The 20869-nt window shown below is 45.9% G+C and overlaps 1 protein-coding gene across 6 annotated transcripts in view; it reads right to left on the reverse strand.

The window, feature by feature from the left end:
* Positions 1-12209, reverse strand: part of tead1.S (TEA domain family member 1 (SV40 transcriptional enhancer factor) S homeolog) — a 97069-nt gene extending 84860 nt beyond the window's left edge. For 3 of the 6 annotated variants that reach the window (XM_018259267.2, XM_018259268.2, XM_018259266.2), the window contains exons 1-2: positions 11906-12208; positions 11091-11207 (exon numbers count right to left, since the gene is read on the reverse strand). The gene's annotated coding sequence lies outside the window, so the exon portion shown is untranslated. 6 annotated transcript variants of the gene reach the window in all.
* Positions 12210-20869: the final 8660 nt, after the last annotated feature.

Genomic DNA, 20869 nt, shown 5'->3' on the forward strand with positions numbered 1-20869 from the left:
TGTGAGGCAACATAGTTATTGCTACTTTTTATTGCTCATCTTTCTGTTCAGGCCTCCCCTATTCATATTCCAGTCTCTTATTCAAATCAATGCAGGATTGATGGGGTCATTTAGACCCTAGCAACCAGATTGCTGAAACTGCAAATTACCTCATACTAAAAGTTAATTTAAAGTAGGGATCCACAAAATCCACTAATCCAAATCCCTGAATCCTTTATGAAAGAACCGAATCCGTATATACAAATTAAGAGGCGGGAAAGGAAAAAGTGGGAAGAGTGTTTTACTTCCTTGTTTTGAGACGAAAAATCACGTGATTTCCCTTCTAACACCTATGTAACACATATGTAAATTAGGATTTGGTTCGGCCACACACAAGGATTTGGGCTGAATCCGAATCCTGCTGGAAAAGGCTGAATTCTGGCCGAATCCCGAACCGAATCCTGGATTCGGTGCATCCCTAATTTAAAGGTGAATAATCCCTTTAATAAGATGGCAGGAGGGATATCAGGCGACTGGGAGCAAATTCCCTTTCTACACCATTACAAACTGCTCCTGGTTTCCTGATGTCGAACTACCAGGACTGCGCCAAATTGTCTCATAACAGAAAACGAGTAACAGTATTTGCAGCCCTTGCTGTCCGCCTTCCCCAGAGAGCTCAAGAGTATTCAGTAGAGAGTCTGTGCTGAGACTCTGCTTTACTGCACTGACACACAGCAAGACTCACTTTGGGGCACAGGAAAGGGGAATCCTTTTAAGCTATAGCTCATGTTTGAGGTTGGAGGACAGTCCCCCTTCCCTAAACCGATCTCCAAGTTCTGCTTTCTAATCCACAGGGCAAAAAGCATGCCGACAGTCGCCCAGGATACCAAAGGGAAAAAAAATAGCACTTTCCCAGTAGCCAAAAAACATAGAAACCCTGCGCTACTGTGTGTCGCCAGTCCATATATTCAGCGTGATTCAGCAGGATTCAGGGACACTAAAGAATCCAACCTTTTTATGGGCCTGATAAAGGGCACATTTATTGCTGAGCCGGACTGTAATAAGTATTCCAGCAGATGGTAGGAGGCTTGGGAAATCTTTACACTGTGCTTTTATTAAAGAAAAATACAGGTTTTGCCATGGGACAGTGAGACTGAGAGAGGAAGAACAAGGTCAAAGGCAGGAGAAATAAAGAAATAACCCCCCCCCCCCCACAACAAACTTGGCTTTCACAAAAAAAAAAAAAATCCTGGTCTCGGGAGACAGTGAAAAGGCAGAGACCTCCGAGACTCCGGAATTCTTGTAAAACAGATGTCACCGCTATGGAAACTAAAAGGGGGAGTCTGTGCCCAAGGATGGAAAACACATTGACAAGAAAATTTTACACTGCTGGGAAGCTCTTCTGGGGAATGGGGGGGGGGGGTTTGAATTAAAATAAAATAAATGTTTACAGTACAATATTTACTGCTCTGAAAAAGGGTCCTTGTTTGTTTTTTTTACTTGGGCAACACTACCAAATTAACTGGGGTTAAACCAAACATGAATTTTTAACAACTTAATTTTAAAAAGAAAAATGAATGATTTTTTATGAATTTGATGCTTGTTTCTGAAACTACTGTTTTTCCTGATAATTTGTTACACTACTATACATCCTGCTACAGTTTCAGGGGCACAAATAAGCACTCACCCCAAATCCCCCTAACTGGCCTTCAGGCTAGGCCCCCTTAGCTCATAACAAGGTTACAGATATATAGAAACATTGGGGTATCAGACAACCTGCTATTAGTTCCAGGGTACCCAGGGCACAAATAAGCACTCACCCCAAATCTCCCCCTAACTGACCTTCAGGCTGGGCCCCCTTAGCTCATAACAAGGTTACAGATATATAGAAACAAGACAACAATAAACATCTAATTCTAGTAAACACACATAACTAAGATGTGAGGTTCCTCTATGGAGGCTGAGCAATCTTCCGACAATAATGGGTTCTTTGACAGGCCCCCAAGATGGTGTTGGCGGCTGTTAATAAACTCTTTCTTGCACCGAGTACAAACACAGTAGATCAGAGACCAACCATAATATAGTTCTTTTAGATAAATACCTTCCTTCACTATCTAGGTTTTTGATAGTTTACAGGGGTCCCTGTGCTCCCTTTGCTTTATTCACACAGCAGCAGAAGATGTAGATCAGCAGGGCAGCACCCACACAGTGACAAAACCCAACTGTTGCATGATGCAGGGTTGACTCTGGGTCTTTTGAAATAATTTGAATTTCTTTTCAATATTGCATGTTGCTAGAGAAGTTGACTCTTGGCAACTAAAAAATCAGAATGATAGTGAGACAAGATATTTATAACCCTATAATATAATTCATTCTATTGCCTGTTATTTACAAGCCGCCTGGATGCATAACTGTAAAATAAAAACCAGACACCAGCGATTGAAAATAAACAACTTGCATTTATAATGTGATTCATTATGGAAGGGAAATAACAGATACTTGATCTTTAAGTACAGTAGAACAGAAAGAGAATCTCTGGAGAAAAGGAAAAGGAAAAATATACCATATATAAGGGATGCACGAATTTAGGATTCAGTTTGGGATTTGGCCTTTTTCAGCAGGATTCAGATGATTCCTTATACCTGGCCGAACTGAATACAAATCCTTATTTACATATGCAAATTAGGGGTGGGAAGGGAAATCACGCGAGTTTTCATCACAAAACAAGGAAGCCAACGCACCAGGAATGGGCACCCAATGCACCAAGGCAAGATTTCTTTGCACCGCTTCGAGTATTATTTATAGTAATATATAATGAAAAAAAAACACTTATTATGGACTATATAGGTTATCGGGTGCAGGCTCCTAAAAAATCAAGAGAAAACAAACTTTAATGCAAATACAATTTTTAAAAAAATCCAGCTCGGAAAGGCAAGTCCGTGCAGGAAGGATGGAGAGAGGCGCAGGACAGAGGCAGCACGGTGCCTAGTGAGACAAGCATGAACCCTATCACAATGCTAACAATTAGCAGATAACTTATCTGCACAATATAGGGACCATATGCTGCCCGCTGCTCCTGAGCCTACTGTTGCACGGACAATGGCCCCTCGCCACCGACAGGCTGAGCAGGAACGCTGTTTGACAAGTCCTCGGTGGCATTTTTTTTTTTTTAGAGCTCTGGGGTGAGGGGGCGTGCCCCTCTAATCTGCATTTTCTTTCTTCCCCAGGTGAAGGCAGAGAAAAGCAGATGTCAGCCCCAGAAGCAGCTGTCTGGTATGGAGGGTTTAACACATTCCTAGCTCTTTTAAAGCGAGACCCACTCTCATGTCATATTTCTACAGGCACAGATTTCAGGAATTTCGCATTTCTAAACGTTTCGTTTTCTTTGCTTTCGTCTCCCGGGGTATTAAAAATGCTTTATAAATGTTATCTTAAACACACAGCGGCAAAATGTCACTTTAAACAACCTTTCTTGTGATGCCAGGGTCTATTTATTGTACAGTCCTACCCACCGTTCCCTGCTAGAATATTGAGAAGAGTTCCTTGTGCCAAGCAGAGGCACCAAACCCAAATGGCATGAATTATGCAAAGCCAAACAATTGACCTCTGGTTACAAATCTTATTTTTGGTTTTCCAGGTTAAGCCTAAAGTCCTGAAAGTAACGATAAACTTTAGTAAGTAAGCAGGCAGCTAATTAAAATTAGGGATGCAGCAAATCCAGAATTTGGCCAGGATTCAGACTTTTTCAGCAGGATTTGGATTCGGCCGAATCCTTGCGTCTGGCTGAAACGAATCCTAATTTGCACATGCAAATTAGGGTCAGGAAGGGAAATCACGTGACTTTTTGTCACAAAACAAGGAAGTAAAAAAATGCATATGCAAATTAGGATTCGGTTCAGGATTTGGATGAATCCCAAATAGTGGATTTGGTGCATCCCTAATTAAAATACCGGGATGTCATTAGTGTGGCTATGAGAACGGCCAGCCGGACCCCGTCCTGCTTTAAGACAGCACCATCAAGCAATAGGTTAATATAGGGCCACACTGGCCCCTGTGTAACATTAGTCTTTAAGTACATATTTGCACTGGTGAATATTCCGCTCCTGATACCTACAGACATGGAAAGATAAATGTGCCCTAAATAATACTGTGACCTAAGAATTTGCAGTATTCTTAAAGGGGTTGTTCACCTTTAATTTAACTTTTAGTACGATGTAGAGAGTGATATTCTGAGACAATTTGCAATTGGTTTTAATTTTTTACTATTTGCGTTTTTAGAGTTGTTTAGCTTTTTATTCAGCAGCTCTTCAGTTTGCCTTTTCAGCCATCTGGTTGCTAGGGTCCAAACGACCCTAGCAACCATGCATTGATTTGAATAAGCGACTGGCCTATGAATACGAGAGGCCTGAATAAAAAGATGATTCAATTGAAAGTAGTACTAACTATAAATGTGTAGCCTTACAGAGCACTTGTTTTTAAGATGGGGTCAGTGACCCCCATTTGAAAGCGGGAAAGCGTCACAAGAAGAAAGCAAATAATTTAAAAACTATTTTAAAAAAAAAAAAAGCAAAAAAATTTAAAAGTTGCTTAGAATTAATTATTCTACAACATACTAAAGGATTGAAAAGTTGCTTAGAATGAATCGCCCCTTTAAAGGGGAACTTTAAAACAACTACTTTTGTAGCTGTAACTATAAACAACTTTCCAATATACATGAATCTCAGATTGTATCTGACAGCACAAGAGGGTTCCTTCTTAGTTATTTCTGTCAAACATTCGCACCTGCTCGGCGCCAGAATACAACATGGGGGGGATGGGGGGAATTGCTTGAGGCTACAGGAATCTGTCACTGACAGAGTTAATGGATCTAGCCGCCCTGCCAGAACTAGAATCTGCTTTAGACAATGAAAGTCCCAGCCCCGGGGTGGGGGGGTGGTTGTGTAAAAACACCTGGCCTCTTTATTCCTTCTGCCTGCGAGTGCACCCGGCCCCGTGAGTGCCAGCACAGATGAAGTCATTTTCCCTTTCTTCACAGTCCGAATAATACAGGGTGGATGAGAAAGAAGGGGGGCAGGGCTGGAGTTACAGATCAGGGAGTTTGGAGGGGAAAAATGAGTTGGAGTGCTGGGAGTTATAATTTGACGACAACAACAACAACAACAACAACAACAGAGGGTAGGGGGTTGCCATCAATTAGAGAACACTGTAGGGGTTCCAGTGAATTTTAGGTCCAGGGCATTGTGACGCTAGCATTTATTATTAAACAGGGTTCTTCCTGCTCCCTGATAGGCTGCCAAGGCAAAATGGCACCCACAGCGAGGCCTGACCATTCAGTTGTACTTCAGACAGTGGCCCTGCCTGTGGGGCCCAGGGTAGGTCCCGTCCCAAGGGAAAGGAGACAAATATCTCTGCAGTACTCCGTGTCACTCAGGGAGGAAAGACAGAACAATACATTGTAACAAGAAAGAACCTTTACACTGTAATCTCTTCAGTGATTGGCTGCTGCACAAATACACAGGAAATGGAACAAAGCTCTTATCCTGGGGAGAATAACCAAGGCCTGGGTGGGAAGGTGGGTACAGGGAGGAGGAATAGGGGAATGTCACACTGGACCCAGAGTTACAGGGATCAATGAAAGAACTGCAGACAAAGTCTTGCTGGCCCATATAGGGTTCCTCGGGAGGTCTTGCCTAGGGTTGCCACCTGGCCGGTAAAAATGATGGTTGATCTTAGGGATGCACCAAATCCACTATTTTGGATTCGGCCGAACCCCCGAATCCTTTGCTAAAGATTCGGCCTAATACCGAACCCTAATTTGCATATGCAAATTAGGGGTGGGAAGGGGAAAACATTACTATTTTGGATTCGGCCGAATCTTTTGCTAAAGATTTAGCCGAATACTGAACCCTAATTTGCATATGCAAATTAGGGGTGGGAAGGTGAAACCATTGTTTTCTGACAAAAAGTCACGCAATTTGCCTCCCTGCCCCTAATTTGCATATGCAAATTAGGATTTTGGATTCGGTTCGGCTGGGCAGAAGGATTCGGCCGAATCCGAATCCTGCTGAAAAAGACAGAATCCTGGCTGAATCCTGGGTTCTGTGCATCCCTAGTTGATCCCAATGTTATTAATAGGGAAAAAAGATACATAGTGTATATGGGAAGGCCGGTATTTTTTTCAAGAAAAGGTGGCAACCCTAGTCTTGCCCCATCAGTATCTGTCAGAAAATCGACCCCGCTTGCAATGTTATTTAATGGAAAGTAACCTGGTGTGCAACAGCCACGGCACTAAACGGTGACAAGCGCACAAGGTCATATACTTAGTGACAAGTACAGAGGCAGTTGCATAATTTAAGCTGTCCAAAGATGCCCCCAATTTGCTCCATCACTGTGGCTGTCAACGGGGAAGACAATCAAATGGGCAACAGCTCAGTCCAGCAAAGCAATATGGCAGCTCCAATGCATAGCAGAAGGAATACTATACTATCAGCAAGCCAACAGGAGAGTATATCACAATGCCTTTGGGTTGCGAAGGCAACAAAAAAAGAATCCCATCCCCTTGTTCCTTCCTATAAGTCTGTTTGCGAGTACATAAGGACATCAGCTGGGCTGCCTCTGCATGTAATTACCCGGCTTTATCTGCCCTTTCTGCTGCAACATGGTCCTGCTTTACAGATCTAGGGACGGAGAAGTGGAGCACATTGCGCTGCAACCACACTTACTGCACAGAGAACTGGCCCCCAAAATAATTGATGGTGCAAACATGAAACAGCTGTCTTGGGGGGGGGGGAAGACAATGTCCATAATAAAGCCACTAACTTACTTAGGGTCACATATGATTCTACAGGTGGCAGATCCCAGGTGCAAAACAGAGAATTCTGCTGCACATATCCATAAAGTAATACAACGAGATTTATGGGATTACAAAGCATTGGCTGCTTTTTACCATCTCAGTGCAAAGCAGCACCGCAGTCACTGCGGCAATCTCTGCTGCCCGGGTTTCCAAACACTCAAAGACTGAAGAGCCAACTGATCCATAGGTCTAATCACTCCCCCTTCAGAACCAGCGCTCTTTTTACTTTCCCTCCCCCCCACCCTCTGTCCTAAAAAGTGCACTTGAAAGGTCACAATTCAAACGAAATCTGCCGCTTCACTTTTTCCATTCAGAGACAAGCCAGCTGGTCAATAGAAACAGCCACACAGCACCCCCCTACCCTTCGTCTCTGTACAAGAAAATGCTGTTTGAGAGTCAGAATTTTTTAAAATATGATATCTCCCCTTCAAACCCCAACAGGCCTCAGTTTCATAAGCAAAGCCATAGGCGACCGCTCTGTTTTCTCACGGCTTGTAACACAGCCACGTCGGGGTTAACCCTGCACTCATTTCTACATCCCCCCCCATGAGCCCAAAATACTACAAAACACAAAATCTTTGGGTTAATGTGCAAAGCTACTACATTCCCATGGAATTACTGACATATTTTCTCTGTTCTGTTTTTTTTTGCTCAAACCTTTCATGTTTCGACTTTCATGTTTCGATTGTTGTAAAAGAAAACAAAAAAAACCTGTAAAAATAACGACACATGTAGGGGAAATTACCCCCAGGAGGCCAATGCATTGCTCTGACAGCAGATACACTGGCCATGTCACAAAATAATCTTTTGTAAAGCATAACAACCAATCAGAAATTTTCTTTATTGAAATAGATCAATTAGATCTGATTGGCAGCAACAGGTTTCTACTCAAGTTCCTATAGACTTGCTCGATTAAATTCCATCCCACAGCTACTGGAATCCTGCTCCATGCACCTACAACGCCTTTATATTTTATAAATACATATACAGGTATGGGACCTGTTACTCAGAATGCCCGGGACCCAGGACTTTCTGCATAACGGATCTTTATAAAATTTGGATTTTCATACCTTAAGTCTACTAGAAAATCATGTAAGCATTAAATAAACCCAATAGGCTGGTTTTGCTTCCAACAAGGATTAATTATATCTTAGTTGAGATCAAGTACAAGCTACTATTTTATTATTACAAAAAATAGGAAATACATTTTAAAAATGTGGATTATCTGTATAAAATGGAGTCTAGGGAAGACAGCCTTTCCTTAATTCTGAGCTTTCTGGATACCAGGTTTCTGGATAATGGATCCCATACCTGTATATTAAACCTGCATGGTTAGCAATGAAACTAGATTGCAGACTGCACATCTGCCCCATGTGTCTCATCTCACTGCCTGGGATGAATAGGGGAATAAACAGATTGCATCATGGAAGCGTTGGTGGGAATGCCTCGCTCACAAGCAGCCGCTTCCGCTTGGCCAGATAAACACGGAGACGGGGAATAAAGTGAAATTCATTGGTTTGGCTGCCCCGTGTGACGACTGTGACCACAAACATGACACGGACCTGGCTGCAAATAAACAGATTAGTCTCCTTAAGTAAATGTTTGGCCAATCAGCCGCCGGCGCAGCAAGGAATCGCAGTGACAAATGGCATCCTAAATACCCGCTCTGTAAACAGCAAGTATCATTGTGACATCACTGGGCCATTCTATATCAACGTGTGACCCCTGAAGGGCTCATGCCAGCTATCTTATTGGTGATTCTACCAACCAACTGAATCCAATCAGAATTAAATTTCATTCTTTATGCAGGGCTTACCTTACATGAGCCAGGACACAGGGCTGTCAGAGGGTGCTGGGAGATGTATTGTACATACTATCCCACAATAACACTTCTTTTCCTGAAATGTCCATTGCTTTACTATACACACTATCCCACAGTTACAGCCTCTTTCCCCTATGCCCACTGCCTTACTATACACACTATCCCACAATTACAGCCTTTTTCTCCTAAAACCCTTGCTTTACTACACACACTATACCACAATTACATCCTCTGTCCCCTACAACCCATTGCTTTACTATACACACTATCCCACATTTACAGCCTCTTTCCCCTATACCCCCTGCCTTACTATACACACTATCCCACAATAAATCTCTTTCTCCTACACCCAGTTGCCTTACTATACACACTATTCCACACTTAGTCTCTTTCTTCTACACCCCCTTTTTGCCTTATTATATTATTAACATTATTAACATGTATTTATATAGCGCAAACGTTTCACAGCGCTGACTATACACACTATCCCACAGTTACAGCTACTTTTCCCTACAACCCCTCTTTAACTACAGGTATGGGGTCTGTTATCCAGAAACCCATTATCCACAAAGCTCCAAATTGCGGAAACGCAGTGTCCTATAGACTCCATTTTATCCAAATTTTTAAAAATGATTTCCTTTTTCTCTGTAATAAAACAGTAGCTTGTACTTATTCCCAATTTATATATAATTAATCCTAAATGGAAGCAAAACCGGCATTTTGGGTTTATTTAATGTTTACATGATTTTCTAGTAGACTTAAGGTATGAAGATCCAAATTTCAGAAAGATCTGTTATTTGGAAAGTCCTGGGTCCCGAGCATTCTGGATAACAAGTCCCATACCACTATATGCAATATCTAATGTAAAGCACTGTGCTATCTAAATAAATGATGATGATCCTACAAATAGAGTCCTTTTCCTTGATACCACCTTGCTTGTTCTATCGCAGAGTTACAGCCCCCCTACCCCTGACATTATTTCACCTTACTACTCACATAACTACACCAAAGTTGTGTAGTTTCCAGCCACTATTCTGCCTTACTAGACACACTACACATGGTTAGAGGGAAGTGAAATCCATTGATTCTACAGCTCCAAAAATACTTTCATGAAATTATCTTTTCGTCTATAAATGTCACATTTTTCGATGGCACAAAATAAAAAAGCTGGGAATCCCTGCGGAACTGCACTTTTTCTTTTATTTCAGCCCGTACAAGGACACGCAGCGCAAGCACGGATACAATACGCAATGCACTAACACAATATCCACAAGGATTTATATTGAAATTATCCATTAACCTTATAACCCAGAAGCGGTCGACACACAGATACAATGTAACCTGAAACATCACATTATTAGAGAATTGGGAGGTTAATTGAATCACGCAAAACCTCAGAAAAATTCTAAATATTCCATCTAATTCAGAAAAATTTAAATAAATAAATGGGAGGGGAGGAGATAAAAGATCAAAAAAGTCGGAGGCGGGAACCAGTAACACTTATACCGGGAGATCCCAATAACACATCCGCTAACGAGGGGGGGCATTGCTGTTAAGGGGAACACTATATTAGTTTTTGCAATTTAAAACGACATTATGTTGATGCAATCATAAAAAAAGGGGGGGATAAAATCTTGGAATTCTTAATTTAGCGAAACTGAAAGCGAAATATTTCCCTATCCCGCATGATGGATTTGGAGGGGGGACTGGACGACACTTGCTGAATTTTAATACAGATTTCATCAAGTTGTCAAAGAAATTCTAAGGGCATTTGTTAATTACGACCCCCTTCAACGTTAAATATTTCCCCCCTCTGCAGGGGGCCTATTTAAAGGCACAAGGGCCCGCTCTAATTTGTCTCCAAGACGGACACTCATTGAGCCGAGCCTCCCGGGAGTTGATAAAGACCAGTGATAATTAGCAATGGAAAGATTCATTATGACACCAATCAATAAGGGACTCATTAAGTCCTAAGAGGACAAAAAAATTACTTTAAAGGCCACGTTAGACACAGAATCATCTAACGAGGTGCCCGCCGGCCTGTATTATTATTTGTAATTTTCCTTATGACTTTATGCCAACAGCTGCAGTGGCGTTGTACAAACAGAAAGCAAATACCTGCCCACAGCATATCAATATTTTAAAGCCAGGAATAATTATTTTGGCATTTTGAAAGTTCTATGGTTATTGTGAATTCCCTAGTGAGCCCCCGGAATTCTGGTTATCCACTCAGAAAAGGCACGCCGGGGGTTAACATTGCCTTATTAGACACAGGGCTGCGGATTATGTTGGCAATAAAACCTCAGGCAGTGGAAAATTCCAAAGATAAAGCAACACAGGGATGTTTCTGTTGCCGAACTACAACTCCCAATATGCGCCGATGGCCAGTTGTAGTTCAGCAGCTGTTTATTTTTCAGGGGATTTTTTTTCTCCTACCTAGAGGGAAGTTTGCAGGCTGGAATCCTCTTCGGGTCCCTTGCTGCACCCAGCGATTGTGCCGATTCCAGAGAAGGTTCCACTTGAACTTGTAAAGATGCAGCGGCAGGAACGGCCCTGGAAAAGGGGGACATGAAAGTATCTTTGATTTTCATTCTTCCACTAATGCAGGGGTGCGCGCCGGCTCACCCAGGGGAGGGGGGGGCAGTAAGTGCCCGGGAGATTACTGGGGAGACCAGTTTGAATGCAGAGGCAACTGCAGCATGAGGGGGGGGGCTTTCCCCCTCTCCCAGGCGGTTCTAAGTTCTTCCTTCTCGAAAAAATGTGAAAAATGTTCATTTTTTTTTTTTTTTGGGACTGGTAATGTCAGTGCAGCTGAGCGAGTGCAAAGGGGGGGCGCAGGCGTCTGTAGCAGCACAACTTCTAGGGGGGCAGGAAGGACATTTGCCGCAAGTCTCTGCATTACTGGGGGACACAGGGGAGGCAACATGTGGCCCCACATTTCCAGCCCCCCCCCTCCTCTAACTCCGGCCCTGACAACTTCCACTGGGATCTTTCCTAGGACTGATTCCCTCCCAAACACACAAACTTACTGAGCACCCCCAGTTCAGCCTGAAACCAGAGAGACAAAAGTGTTGCTTCAACTACACCTCCACCCACCCAAAACAAAAGTACAAACAGATCTGCCCCCAAACTCCTTCTCCCATTTAACCCTTTCCCCCAAAAAACACCCACCCATGTTAGAACAAAAACAGCACCCCCACATCCCCCCACTCTCCCCAGTAGTCTCCCCCCACCCCACCCATGTCACTTACCCAGCAAGGTCAGCTGAGCCCCCAGTGCCAGGCAGCAGCACTTGTACCACTCTGTGCTATTGTTCCATAGGGTTGGGGAGGGAGCTGCTTATTTTTGGGTGGTGGTGCGTGGGGTGGGGGGTTGCAGCTTGGGGGTGCTGTGCAGACTCAGGGGGTCCCAGGGGGAGGGGAGGACAGGGCTGGGCCGCTCAGGGTGAGTGTGCACGGCGCTAGCGATGCGAGGAATGCTCGGAATGAGGAGAGGAATGAAATGAACGTCAGGACCGAACTAGCGGAGGGAGGGAGGGAGCAGAGAGGGAGGGGGAGGAGCAGCAGGGGCGGAGCGGGGACTCTATGACGTCCGGCGGCTTTCCCTCAGCTCCCTCCCAGTGAGAGGCGTGACCGGTGACGTTATGGGGGCGGGACGGCAGCTGTCTGGGCGGGAAGCGAGGGGGTCGCGGAAACTCTTTCACTTTGTGCAACAGGTGGGGAAGGAGAGGGGGTAATGGCTGAGCGCTTGGATCTGGGGGAGATATAGAGACTGGGGAGACTTGCGGAGGAACATAGTGGGAATGTTCATGTCTACATGGGATAGAAACCTTATAAGTTGTCTTAAGGAACGTAACTTTATTATTATGTCATTTTCCAACGTTCAATTTGTGCTTGCTGTTTACTGCACTGCTCCTCCTGACTGCGTGTAACTTGTAGCTCTGTAACACTGGCATCTCTGTGACCATAACAGCGTCACCCCAATGTTTCTATATATCTGTAACCTTGTTATGAGCTAAGGGGGTCCAGCCTGAAGGCCAGTTAGGGGGAGATTTGGGGTGAGTGCTTATTTGTGCCCTGGGTACCCCTGGAACTATAGCAGGGTGGTGACTGTTTCCCCAATGTTTCTTTTTTTCCCAACCCAAATTAAAGGTGATATCCACCCAATAACTACCTGTGCCTAATTAAACAAAGAACCACCTGATATACAGTATAATGTTATATTTGTTTGAAGGTTATGCATAAATATAATTGCAATTGAAAGCAACATCTGTTACTCTCTGCCCTGCTGGTTCCAACTCCTGTAACAAAATAGCAAAGTCATGTGATAGACTCGGAGGAGAAATTATTTCTGCAACATTGTTTCAAGTGACAGAAGCAGAGGATAGAGAAGGACAGACAAAAGCAATGATGTACATTATATACAGATAACAGTATTTGCCGGCATTATTATTAACTAAAGGAAATTAAGATAAAGGGGTTATGGCAGAAAGATGCCCCATAACCTATAGCCGGAATGTTGTTTCTACTCTGAACTTTAATTACATAAGGCACAATTAATCTGTTGCTGCGCCACAACTCCCTCTCTCCCAGCATGCTCCAATACAGTCACTTGTTTAACAACAGCCGGGAAGCCATTGCTGTTTGCTCAGGAAGTGCTCATACATCAGGAACACAAAGGGCCCTTTCTATACCTTTAAGCTAAAGGAGAGTAAAGTAGAGTTGTGCAATGTGACGCCTCCATTCATATGATCCCCCACTGTGATACCAGGCTCACACTCACAGCTTTGCACGCCACATTGCTTCATATAGATGCGGGCTGGGGGTGTGCGGGGCCAGAGGGCATTCACTCGCTCCTGTGTTATCTCTAGGTTCAGTAGCTGACAGTCAAGCACCTGTGTGTTTATCAGATTAGCCAGGGGCAGATCTCTGGTTTCTTCCTCATTAGGACTCAGCCTTTGTACGCACACTTCACGTGTTCATATGCACACGTGTAGTCACCTACACACATGGATACTGCTCTACATACATGTGTGTGATACCCCTTCACAAAGATGAAAACAAGCTCAGCTGCAGCAGGGCTGCCGTCAGGGGGGACAGCTGTCCCGGGCCCTGTGAATTTTTTGTGGTTTAGGGGGGCCCAGCCTTGCCACACTTACTTGTTCAGCCAGGCCCCCCTGCTGTCATAGAGCTGCAGACTTTAAGGGGAACTCCGGCTTCCAAACTAAAATTTGATAAAGATGCCCACATAACACAGAAATCCCTAATATACCCATCACAGTTACCTGTTTCTTAAAAAACTGTAATTAAATGCAATTTTCTATGCTGAAATCCAGCTGTTTAACAGTTCTTTTTTTGCATCATTTGAAATCCTGACAGGAAAGGATGGACTAAAATACTGCTGTTATAAATTGTAACAACTTCCCCACAGCATACAGACAGCATGCAGGAACTACATAACCCACAATGCATTGCACTGTGATGTTCCTTTCCTTATTGAAATCACGTGTGCAGGGAATTGTGGGGTTTGGAGGTTGCAGGCTGACCAAAGCTGGCTGTTGATACAAAGTAACAGTAGTCAGTCAGCCAGCTTAGCAAAGTAGTCAGAAAGATTAGCAGAAGAGCAGGGGCTATGCTTAGGGAACTGTCAGAGACCATTAAAAATCATGAAAAGTCTGCATATTTTTTAATTGATGTATATTGCAAAGTTGCTTGAAATTATGTTTACTTTTCAGAAAGTTTGTTATGTTTTTGAGGAGTTCCCCTTTAAGAAAGGAAGGGCAGGAGCTCACACGTCAACATCATTTTCATGCTAGCAACTTTTCTTTACTGATTATTGGTCACTAAAGTCTAAGTCCAGGGAAGCTAGATTGTATAGGCTGGAGGGGAAGTTCAAACTTAACCCATCCAATCCCTGTGCAGCTGTACAGGGACTTAAGGTGGCCATAGATGCAAAGATCTGCTCGTTTGGCAACATTGCCAAACGAGCGGATCTTTCCCCGATATGCCATTAACAAACATGGCTATATCGGGTGTAATCTGATTGTTCGGCCGCATGGCCGAACGATCCGATTACGATGTGCCCTGGGTTCCGGCGGGATCGGTCGGGTCAAAATCAAACCTGACCGATCGACCAAACGACCGATCTCCGCCGGACGAAAGAAGTCGGGACACGCCACACACGATCCGAAAATCGTACGAATCCTCGATTCGTACGATCGGATCTGTGTGTCTATGGCCAGCTTAGACTTCAGTGACCAATCGGCAGTACAGAAAGAGGCACCTAAGCTCTAACCCTCCCTTCTGAAGTCTGCATTTTCCTTACAGCACTGGGGGCTGTTAATGAAGTAAGTAAAGTATGGGGAAACCCTGGCCACCAATGTTATTAACACCCCTCAAGAAAAGTGGTACGATCCAAAAAAAACCAAAAAAAAGTGGTATGTTTTAAAAACCCCTCAAGAAAAGTGGAATGGTCCGACACCCCCTCAAGAAAAGTGGTATGGTCCGACACCCCCTCAGGAAAAGTGTTATGGTCTGACACCCCCTCAAGAAAAGTGGTATGGTCCAACACACACCCTCAAGAAAATTGGTATGGTCTGACCCCCCCTAAAGAAAAGTGGTATGGTCCGACAACCCCATCAAGAAAAGTGGTACGGTCCAACACCCCCATGAAGAAAAGTGGTACGGCCCGACACCCCCTCAAGAAAATTGGTACGTTCCAACACCCCACTCAAGAAACGTGGTACGGTCCGACACCCCCTTAAGAAAAGTGGTACGGCACGGCACCACCATGAAGAAAGTGGTATGGTCTGACACCCCCATGAAGAAAAGTGGTACTGTCCGATACCCCCTCAAGAAAATTGGTACGTTCCAACACCCCCCTCTAAAAGGTGGTACGGTCCGACACCCCTTAAGAAAAGTGGTACAGTCCGACACCCCCCGTCCCTCAAGAAAAGTAGTACGGTCTGACACCCCCTCAAGAAAAGTGGTATGGTCCGACACCCCATGAAGAAAATTAGTACTTTCCAACACCCGCCCCTCAAGAGAAGTGGTACGGTCCGACACCCCCCTCAAGAAAAGTGGTACGGTCCGACACCCCTCAATAAAAGTGGTACGGTCCGACACCCCCACTTAAGAAAAGTGATAAGGTCCGACACCCCCCTCAAGAAAAGTGGCACGGTCGACACCCCATGAATAAAATTGTTACGTTCTGACACCCCCCTCAAGAAAAGTGGAATGGTCTGACAACCCCTCAAGAGAAGTGGTATGGTCCGACACCCCCTCAAAAAAATTGGTACAGTCCGACACCCCCCTCAAAAAAAGTGGTATGGTCCGACACCCCCTTAAGAAAAATGGTATGGTCCGACACCCCCATGAAGAAAAGTGGTACAGTCCAACACCCCCTCAAGAAAATGGTAAGGTCCAACAACCCCCTTAAGAAAAGTGGTATGGTCCGACACCCCCATGAAGAAAATTGGTACAGTCCGACACCCCCCCTCAAGAAAAGTGGTACGGTCCGACACCCCCCTCAAGAAAAGTGTTACGGTCCGACACCTCCCTCAAGAGAAGTGGTAGGGTCCGACACCCCCATGAAGAAAAGTGGTACAGTCCGACACCCCCTCAAGAAAAGTGGTACGGTCCGACACCCCCTCAAGAAAAGTGGTGCGGTCAAAAAACCCCCCCCCCTCAAGAAAAGTGGTACGATCTAACAACCCCCTTAAGAAAAGTGATACGGTCCGACACCCCCTCAAGAAAAGTGGTACAGTCCGACTGCCCCTTAAGAAAAGTGGTACGGTCCGACACCCCCCCCCTCAAGAAAAGTGGTACGGTCCAACAACCCCCTTAAGAAAAGTGGTACGGTCCGACACCCCTTCAAGAAAAGTGGTACGGTCCGACTGCCCCTTAAGAAAAGTGGTACGGTCCGACACCCCCTGCCCCTCAAGAAAAGTGGTACGGTCCTACACCCCATTAAGAAAATTGGTATGTTCTGACACCCCCCTCAAGAAAAATGGTACGGTCCAACAAAAAATTGGAACATTCTGACACCCCCCCTCAAGAAAAATGGTACGGTCCGACACCCCTCAAGAAAATTGGTACGTTCCAACAACCCCCTCAAGAAAAGTGGTACGGTCCGACACCCCCTTAAGAAAAGTGGTACGGTCGACACCCACATGAAGAAAAGTGGTACAGTCCAACACCCCCTCAAGAAAATGGTACGGTCCAACAACCCCCTTAAGAAAAGTGATACGGTCCGACACCCCCTCAAGAAAAGTGGTATGTTCTGACACCCCCCTCAAGAAAAATGGTACGGTCCGACACCCCCTCAAGAAAATTGGTACGTTCCAACAACCACCCTCAAGAAAAGTGGTACGGTCTGACACCCCCTTAAGAAAATTGGTACATTCTGACACCCCCCTCAAGAAAAATGGTACGGTCCGACACCCCTCAAGAAAATTGGTACGTTCCAACAACCCCCTCAAGAAAAGTGGTACGGTCCGACACCCCCTTAAGAAAAGTGGTACGGTCGACACCCCCATGAAGAAAAGTGGTACAGTCCAACACCCCCTCAAGAAAATGGTACGGTCCAACAACCCCCTTAAGAAAAGTGATACGGTCCGACACCCCCTCAAGAAAAGTGGTACGGTCCGACTGCCCCTTAAGAAAAGTGAAACGGTCCGACACCCCCTCAAGAAAAGTGGTACGATCCGACACCCCCAAGAAAAGTGGTATGGTCCGACACCCCCATGAAGAAAAGTGGTACAGTCCGACACCCCCCTCAAGAAAAGTGGTACGGTCCGACACCCCCTCAAGAAAAGTGGTACAGTCCGACACCCCCCCTCAAGAAAGGTGGTACAGTCCGACACCCCCCACCTCAAGAAAAGTGGTACAGTCCGACACCCCCTCAAGAAAAGTGGTACAGTCCGACACCCCCCTCAAGAAAAGTGGTATGGTCCGACACCCCCATGAAGAAAAGTGGTACAGTCCGACACCCCCCCCCTCAAGAAAAGTGGTACGGTCCGACACCCCCTCAAGAAAAGTGGTACAGTCCGACACCCCCTCAAGAAAAGTGGTACGGTCCAACAACCCCCTTAAGAAAAGTGATACGGTCCGACTGCCCCTTAAGAAAAGTGGTACGGTCCGACACCCCCCGCCCCTCAAGAAAAGAGTTATGTTCTGACACCCCCCCCTCAAGAAAAATGATATGGTCCGACACCCCCTCAAGAAAATTGGTACGTTCCAACACCCCCCTCCTCAAGAAAAGTGGTACGGTCCGACACCCCCTTAAGAAAAGTGGTACGGTCGACACCCCCATGAAGAAAAGTGGTACAGTCCAACACCCCCCTCAAGAAAATGGTACGGTCCAACAACCCCCTTAAGAAAAGTGGTATGGTCCGACACCCCCATGAAGAAAAGTGGTACGGTCGACACCCCCATGAAGAAAAGTGGTACATTCCAACACCCCCTAAAGAAAATGGTACAGTCCGACACCCCCCTCAAGAAAAGTGGTATGGTCCGACACCCCCATGAAGAAAAGTGGTACAGTCCGACACCCCCCCTCAAGAAAGGTGGTACGGTCCGACACCCCCATGAAGAAAAGTGGTACAGTCTGACACCCCCCTCAAGAAAAGTGGTACGGTCCGACACCCCCCTTAAGAAAAGTGGTATGGTCGACACCCCCATGAAGAAAAGTGGTACATTCCAACACCCCCTCAAGAAAATGGTACGGTCCAACAACCCCCTTAAGAAAAGTGGTATGGTCCGACACCCCCATGAAGAAAAGTGGTACAGTCCGACACCCCCCCTCAAGAAAAGTGGTACGGTCCGACACCCCCTCAATAAAATTGGTACTATCCGACACCCCCCCAAGAAAAGTGGTACGGTCCGACACCCCCATGAAGAAAAGTGGTACAGTCCAACACCCCCTCAAGAAAATGGTACGGTCCAACAACCCCCTTAAGAAAAGTGGTATGGTCCGACACCCCCATGAAGAAAAATGGTACAGTCCGACACCCCCCCTCAAGAAAAGTGGTACGGTCCGACACCCCCTCAAGAAAAGTGGTACAGTCCGACACCCCCCTCAAGAAAAGTGGTACAGTCCGACACCCCCTCAAGAAAAGTGGTACAGTCCGACACCCCCCCCCCCCTCAAGAAAAGTGGTACGGTCCGACACCCCCTCAAGAAAAGTGGTACAGTCCGACTGCCCCTTAAGAAAAGTGGTACGGTCCGACACCCCCCCTCAAGAAAAGTGGTACGGTCCAACAACCCCCTTAAGAAAAGTGATACGGTCCGACACCCCCTCAAGAAAAGTGGTACGGTCCGACTGCCCCTTACGAAAAGTGCTTGCTACGTGCCTACACCCCTCAGAAAATTGGTACGGTTCCGACACCCCCCTAAAGAAAAATGGTTACGTAAGGTCCGACACCCCCTCAAGAAAAGCTGGTACAGTCCAACTGGCCCCTTAAGAAAAGTGGTACATTTCTGACACACCCCCTCAAGAAAAATGGTACGCGGTCGCGACACCCCTCAAGAAAATGGTTACCGTTCCAAAACAACCCCCTCAAGAAAAGTGGTACGGTCCGCACCCCCTTAAGAAAAAGTGTACGGTCGACAACCCCAATGTAAGAAAAGTGTGTACAGTTCCATCACCCCCTAAAGAAAAATGGTACGGTCCAACAACCCCCTTAAGAAAAGTGATACGGTCCGACACCCCCTCAAGAAAGTGGTACGGCCGGACTGCCCCTTAAGAAACAAGATGAAACGGTCCGACACCCCCTCAAGAAAAAAGTGGTACGATTCCGACACCCCCAAGAAAAGTGGTTTATGGTCCGACACCCCCATGAAGAAAAGTGGTTACAGTCCGACACCCCCCTCAAAGAAAAGTGGTACGGTACCGACACCCCCTCTAGAAGAAAAAGTTGGTACAGTCGACACCCCCCTCAAGAAAGGTGGTAACAGTCCGAACACCCCCCCCACCTCAATAAAAGTTGGGCTATACAGTCCGAACACCCCCTCAAGGAAAAGTGCGTACAGTCGACACCCCCTCAAGAAAAGTGGTATGGTCCGACACCCCATGAAGAAAAGTGCGGCTTTACAGTTCCGACCACCCCCCCTCAACGAAAAGGTGGGGTACGTTCCGACAACCCCCTCAAGAAAAGTGGTTTAACAGCCGACACCCCAACTCAAGAAAAGTGGTTACGGTCCGACACCCCCTCAAGAAAAGTGATTACCGGTCCGACCACGCCCCTCAAGAGAAAAGTGGTCTACCAGTCCGACTTGCCCCTTAAGAAAACGTCGGGTTTACGGTCCGGACACCTCCCCTCAAAAAATTGGGTACGTCCGAACACCCCCCTCAAGAAAAGTTGGTACGGTTCCGACACAACCCCTCAATAAAAATTGGTACAGTCCGACTGCCCCCTTAAGAAAAGTGGTACGGTCCGACACCCCCCTTAAGAAAAGTGGTACGACCGACACCAACCCAAGAAAAGTGGTACGGTCCGGACACCCCCATGAAGAAAAGTTGGTTACAGGTCCAACACCCCTCAAGAAAATGTACGGTCCAACAACCCCTTAAGAAAGTTGGTATGGTCCGACACCCCCCATGAAAGAAAAGTGTAAACAGTCCGACACCCCCCCCTCAAGAAAAGTTGTACGGTCCGACACCCCCTCAAGAAAAGTGGTACGGTCCGACTGCCCCTTAAGAAAAGTGAAACGGTCCGACACCCCCTCAAGAAAAGTGGTACAGTCCGACTGCCCCTTAAGAAAAGTGGTACGGTCCGACACCCCCCCTCAAGAAAAGGGGTACGGTCCAACAACCCCCTTAAGAAAAGTGATACGGTCCGACTGCCCCTTAAAGAAAAGTGATAACGGGTCCGACACACCTCAAAAAAGTGGTACACGTCACGACTGCCCTTAAGAAAGAGTTGGTACGGTCCGACACACCCTCTAATTAAAATGGTAGATCGCACCGCTTCAAGAAAAGTGATATCGGTCCGACACCCCGTCAACGAAAAGTGGTACAGTCCAACACCCCCTCAAAGAAAATGGTACGGGTCTCAACACCCCTAAGAAAAGTGGTATGGTCCGCACCCCCATGAAGAAAATTGGTACAGTCCGACACCCCTCAAGAAAAGTGGTACGGTCCGACACCCCTCAAAGAAAAGTGGGTACAGTCCGACACCCCTCAAGAATAAGTGGTACATTGTCGACACACCCTCA

This window comes from Xenopus laevis, chromosome 4S (assembly GCF_017654675.1).
Source record: "Xenopus laevis strain J_2021 chromosome 4S, Xenopus_laevis_v10.1, whole genome shotgun sequence".
Lineage (NCBI taxonomy): Eukaryota > Metazoa > Chordata > Amphibia > Anura > Pipidae > Xenopus > Xenopus laevis.